At 37.6% G+C, this 6934-nt stretch overlaps 1 pseudogene; it reads right to left on the bottom strand.

Moving 5' to 3' along the window:
• Window positions 1–1298: 1298 nt before the first annotated feature.
• LOC120363538 (U2 spliceosomal RNA) lies at window positions 1299–1432 on the bottom strand (annotated as a pseudogene).
• Window positions 1433–6934: the final 5502 nt, after the last annotated feature.

The raw sequence follows: 6934 nt of genomic DNA, 5'->3' as shown, positions 1-6934 counted from the left end.
TATAAGTACCTACATCAAAAAAAAAAAAAAAAAAGAAAAAAGAAAAAAACTAAATAAACCATCTAAAGATCCTTCCTTCCTTCCTTCTTTCCTTCCTTCCTTCCTTCCTTCCTTCCTTCCTTCCTTTCTTTCTTCCTTCCTGCCTCCCTCCCTTCCTTCCTTCCTTCCTTCCTTCCTTCTTCTTTCCTTTCTTTTTGATGAGCTGGAGTGCAATGGCTGTGATCTTGGCTCACCACAACCTCTGCCTCCCAGGATCAAGTGATTCTCTTACCTCAGCCTCCTGAGTATCTGGAATTACAGGCATGTGCCACCATGCCCAGCTAATTTTGTATTTTTAGTAGCGATGGTGTTTTTTCATGTTGGTTAGGCTGGTGTCGAACTCTCGACCTTAGGTTATCCTCCTGCCTCTGCCTCCCAAAGTGCTGGGATTACAGGCATGAACCACCAAGCCCAGCCAGATGCTTCTTAAAACCTTAGAAAACAGCAAACCAAATCCAAAATTAGTAGAGTAAATAAATAAATTCAACATCCCTTCACAATAAAAACCCTTAAAAACTGAGTATAGAAAGAATATGCCTCAATAAAAGCTATATAAGACAGACCCACAGCTGGTATCACTCTGAACAAGGAAAAACTTATAGCCTTTCCCCTGAGATCTGGAACATGACAAGAATGCTGGCTTTCCACACTGTTACTCAATATAGTACTGGAAATCCTAGCTAGAACAACCAGACGAGAGAAAAAAATAAAGGGCATTCAAAGTGGAAAGGAAAAAATCAAATTATTCTTGTTTTCAGATAATATAGCCTCCTATTTGGAAAAACCTAAAGATTCTACAAGAAAGCTATTATAACTACTAAACAAATTGAGTCAAAGTGCAGGATACAAAATGAACGTATAAAAATCAGTAGCATTTCTGCATTCCAACAGTTAGCAATTTGAGAAAGACATTTAAAAATAATCCTGTTTGCAATAGTTACATATAAAATTAAATACCTAGGAATTAACTTACCCAAAGAAGTGAAAGATTTCTATAATAAACATGATAAAACACTTATGAAAAACACTGAAGAAGACACACACAAAAAGAAGATATTCTATGTTCACAGATTGGAACAATCAATATTGTTAAAATGTCTGTTCTACCCAGAGCAATCTACAGATTCAATGCAAGCCCTATCAAAATATCAATGACATTCTTCACAGAAATATAATAAACACTCCTAAAATTTGTATGGAACCACAAAAGACAAAGAATATCCATAGGTATCCTGAAGAAAAAGAACTAAACTATAGGAATTACATTATCTGACTTAAAATTATACTGCAGAGTTATAGTAAACAAAACAGTGTGGTACTAGCCCAAAAACAGACACATAGATCAATAGAACAGATACTACGCTTGATCTTAGCTGAAAGGCCAAGAAGTGATGAGACCAACAGAACAGAACAGAGAACCCAGAAACAAATCCACACACTTACATTGAACTCATTTTTGATGAAGGTGCAAAGAAAATACACTGAGGAAAATATGGTCTCTTCAATAAATGGTGCTGGGAAAATTAAGTATCCACATGCAGAAGAATGAAACTAGACCCCTATCTCTCACCATATACAAAAATCAAATTAAAATAGATTAAAGACTTAAATCTAAGACCTCAAACTATGAAATGGCTACAGGAAAACATTGAGGAAATTCTCTAGGACATTTCCCTGGGCACAAATTTTTTGAGCAATACCCCACAAGCACAGAAAATCAAAGCAAAAACAGATAAATGGGATTACATCAAGTTAAAAAGCTTCTGAACAGCAAAGGAAACAATTGACAAAGTGAAGAGACAACCCATGAAATGGGAGAAAATATTTGCAAACTACCCCTCTGACAAATGATTCATAATCAGAATACATAAGGAACTCAAACAACTTTAAATGAAAAATTAATAATCCAATTAAAAACTGGGCATAAATTTGAACAGATATTTCTCAAAAGAAGACATATAATTAAATGACAGTCATATGAAAAGTGCTTGAGATCTCTGATAATCAGAGAAATGCAAATCAAAACTATAATGAAATATCATCTCACCCTAGTTAAAATGGCTCATATCCAAAGATAGACAATAACAAATGCTGACAAGGATATGGAGAAAGGGAATCCTTGTACACTGTAGGTGGGAATATAAGTTAGTACAACCACCGTAGAGAACAGTTTGGAGATTCCTCAAAAAACTAAAATTAGAGCTACCATAAGATCCAGCAATTTCACTGATGGGCATATACCCCAAAGAGTGAAAATCAGTATATCAAAAAGATACCTGCACTCTTATGTTTGTTGCATCACTGCTCACAATAACTATGATTTGGAAGCACCCTACATGACCATGAAAAGATGAATGGATAAAGAAAATGTGGTACACATATACAGTGTGCTACTATTCAGCCATGAAAAAGAATAAGATTCTGTCATTTGCAAAAACATGAATAGAACTAGAAATCATTATATTAAGTGAAATAAGCCAGACACAGAAAAAACAAACATCACATATTCTCATTTATTTATGGAAACTAAAAATCAAAACAGGCGAACTCATGAAAATAAAAAATAGGATAGAGACCAGAAGCTGAGTAGGATAGTGGGAAGTGGGGATAGTTAATGGGTATGAAAAAGTAGTTAGAGAGGGGTGGCTGGCAAGATGGCTGAATAGGAAAAATTTCAGTCTGCAGCTCTCAGCAAGATCAACACAGAATGTCGGTGATTTTTGCATTTCCAGCTAAGGTAAACAGCTCATCTCTTTCGGACTGGTTAGACAGTAGGTGCGGCCCACAGAGGGTGAGTTGAAGCAGGGTGGGGCGTCCCCTTACCCAGGAAGCACAAGGGGTTGGGAAACTTCCTCCCTTAGCCAAAGGAAGATGTGAGGGACTGTGCCATGAGGAACAGTGCATTCCAGCCCAGATACTATGCTTTTCCCATGGTCTTTACAACCCAAAGACCAAGAGATTCTCTTGGGGGCCTATACCACCATGGCCCTGTGTTCCAAGCACAAAACTGGGGTGCCATTTGGGCAGACACCAAGCTAGCTGCATTTTTTTTTAATACTCCAGTGGCACCTGGAATGCCAGTGAAACAGAGCCCTTCACTCCATGGAAAGGAAGCTGAAGCCAGGGAAGCAAGTGGTCTAGCTCAGCAGATCCCACCCCCATGAGGCCCATCAAGTTAAGATCCACTGGATTGAAATTCTTGCTGCCAGCACAGCAGTCTGAAGTTGACCTGGGATGCTTGAGCTTGGTGTGGGAAAGAGCATCCAGCATTACTGAAGCTTCAGTTGGCAGTTTTCCCCTCACAGTGTAAACAAAGCCACCAGGAAGTTTGAACTGGGCTGAACCCACCGCAGCTTGGCAAAGCTGCTGTAGCCAGACTGCATCTCTAGATTCCTCCTCTCTGGGGAGGACATCTCTGAAAGCAAGGCAGCAGCCCCTGTCAGGGGCTTATAGATAAAACTCCCATCTCTCTGGGACAGAGGACCTGAGGGAAGGGGTGGCTGTGGGTGCAGCTTCAGCAGACTTGAATATTCCTGCCTGCCAGCTCCGAAGAGAGCAGCAGAGCTCCCAGCACAGCACACAATACAGGAGCAGCCAGATACATAAAGCAAGCTAAGAGCTAAGTCTACAGAGACTTAGACTCCCACACAATAATAGTGGGAGACTTTAACACCCCACTGTCAATATTAGACAGATCAATGAGACAGAAATTTAACAAGGATATTCAGGACTTGAACTCAGCTCTGGACCAAGCAGACCTAATAGACATCTACAGAACTCCACCCAAAATCAACAGAGTATGCATTCTTCTCAGCACCACATCACACTTACTCTAAAATTGACCACATAATTGGAAGTAAAACACTCTCAGGAAATGCAAAAGAATGGAATTCATAACAATCAGTCTCTCAGACCACAGTGCAATCAAATTAGAACTCAGGATCAAGAAACTCACTCAAAACCAAACAACTACATGGAAACTGAACAACCTGCTCCTGAATGACTACTGGATGAATAACGAAATTAAGGCAGATAAATAAGTTCTTTGAAATCAATGAGAACAAAGATACAATGTACCAGAATCTCTGGGACACAGATAAAGCAGTGTTTAGGGGAAATTTATATCCCTAAATGCCCACAGGAGAAAGTGGGAAAGATCTAAAATTGACACCCTAACATCACAAGAAAAGAACTGAAGAAGCAAGAGCAAATAAATTCAAAAGCTAGCAGAAGACAAGAAAAAATCTAGAATCAGCAGAACTGAAGGAGACAGAGGCACAAAAAAACCCTTCAAAACATCAATGAATGCAGGAGCTGTTTTTTTAATAATAATAAAAAAATTAACAAATAGACCATGAGCCAGACTAATAAAGAAGAAAAGAGAGAAGAATCAAGTTGATACAATAAAAAATGATAGCAGGCATATCACCAAAGAAATGCAAACTACCCTTAGAGAATACTATAAACACCTCTACACAAATAAGCTAGAAAATCAATAAGACATGAATAAATTCCTGGACACTTATACCCTCCTAAGATGAAACCACTAAGAAGTCAAATCCCTGAAAAGAGCAATAACAAGTTATGAAATTGAGGCAGTAATTAATAGCCTACCAACCAAAAAAAGCCCAGGAGCAAACATATTCAGAGCTGAATTCTACCAGAGGTGCAAAGAGGAGCTGGTTTTTTCTTCTAAAAAATAATTTTTTCTTCTAAAACTATTCTAAATGATAGAAAAAGAGGGACTCCTCCCTAACTCATTTTATGAGGCCAGCATCATCCTGATACCAAAACCTGGCAGAGACACAGCAAAAAAGAAAATTTAAGGCCAATATCCCTGATGAAAATCAATGTAGAAATCCTCAATAAAATACTGGCAAACCAAATCCAGCAGCACATCAAAAAGCTTATCCACCACTATCAAATTGGCCTCATCCCTGGGATGAAGCTTGTTCAACATACTCAAATCAATAAATGTAATCCATCAAAGAAACAGAACCAACTACAAAAAAACATGTGATTAAATCAATAGATGGAGAAAAGGCCTTTGATAAAATCCAACAACCTTCATGCTAAAAATTCTTTATAAATTAGGTATTGATGGAAGGTATCTCAAAATAATAAGAGTTATTTATGACAAACCCACAGCCAATATCATACTGAATGGGCAAAAGCTGGAAGCATTCCATTTGAAAACCAGCACAAGGAAAGGATACCCTCTCTCACCACTCCTATTCAACGTACTATTGCAAATTCTGGCCAGGGCAATCATGCAAGAGAAAGAAAAAAAGGGTATTCAAATAGGAAATGAGGAAGTCAAATTGTCTCTGTTTACAGATGACATGATTAGATACTTAGAAAACCTCATCATCTCAGTCCAAAATCTCCTTAAGCTGATAAGCAACTTCAGCAAAGTCTCAGGATACAAAATCAGTATGCCAAAATTACAAACATTCCTATACAACAATAAAAGACAAACAGGGAGCCAAATCATGACTAAACTCCCATTCACAATTACTACAAAGAGAATAAAATACCTGGGAATAAAAATTACAAGGGCTGTGAAGGACCTCTTCCAGAAGAACTACAAACCACTGCTCAAGGAAATAAGACAAGGCACAAACAAATGGAAAAACATTCCATGCTATGGATAGGAAGAATCAAAATAATGAAAATAGCCATACTGCCCAAAATAATTTATAGATTCAATGCTATCCCCATCAAGCAACCATTGCCTTTCTTCACAGAATTAGAAGTACTTTAAATTTCATATAGAACCAAAAAAGAGCCTGTATAGCAAAAACAAATCTTAAGCAAAAAGAACAAAGCTGGAGGTATCATGCTACCTGACTTCAAACTATACTACAATGCTGTAATAACCAAAAGAGCATAGCACTGTTACCAAAACAGATATATAGACCAATGGAAGCCTCAGAAATATTGCCACACATGTACAACCATCTGATCTTTGACAAATCTGATAAAATCAAGCAATGGAGAAAGGATTCCCTGTTTAATAAACAGTGTTGGGAAAACTGGGTAGCCATATGCAGGAAACTAAAACTGGACCTCTTCCTTACACCTTATACAAAAGTTAACTCAAGATGGACTAAAGACTTAAGCATAAAACCTAAACCCATAAAAACTCTAGGAGAAAACCTAGGTAATACCATTAAGGAGATAGGCATGGGCAAAGACTTCATGACTAAAACACCAAAAGCAATGGCAACAAAAACTAAAATGACAAACGGGATCTAATTAAACTATAGAGCTTCTGCACAGCCAAATAAACTATCATCAGAGTGAACAGGCAACCAACAAAATGTGAGAAAATTTTTGTAATCTATTCATCTGACAAAGGGCTAATTTTCAGAATCTGCAAGAAACTTAAACAAATTTACAAGAAAAAAACAAACAATTCCATCAAAAAGTGGGTGAAGGAAATGAAGAGACGCTTTTCAGAAGAAGACATTTATGCCGCCAACAAATATATGACAAAAGGTTCATTATCTCTGGTCGTTAGAGAAATGCAAATCAAAACCACATTGAGATACCATCTTACCTCAGTTAGAATGGCAATCATTAAAAAGTCAGAAAACAATGGATGCTGGAGAGGAGATGGAGAAATAGGAATGCATTTACACTGTTGGTGGGAGTGTAAATTAGTTCGACCATTGTGGAAGACAATGTGGTAATTCTTCAAGGATCTGGAACCAGAAATATAATTTCACCCAGCAATCCCATTACTGAGTATATACTCAAAGGATTATAAATCATTGTACTATAAAGACACATGCACACCTATGTTTATTGCAGCACTGTTCACAATAGCAACGACTTGGAACTAACCCAAATGCCCATCAATGATAGACTGGAGATAAAAAAAAAAAAAGTG

Source organism: Saimiri boliviensis, chromosome 4 (genome assembly GCF_048565385.1).
Source record: "Saimiri boliviensis isolate mSaiBol1 chromosome 4, mSaiBol1.pri, whole genome shotgun sequence".
Classification (NCBI taxonomy): domain Eukaryota; kingdom Metazoa; phylum Chordata; class Mammalia; order Primates; family Cebidae; genus Saimiri; species Saimiri boliviensis.
Note: the sequence above shows the minus strand (reverse complement) of the source record. Positions and strands in the feature narration are given on the sequence as shown.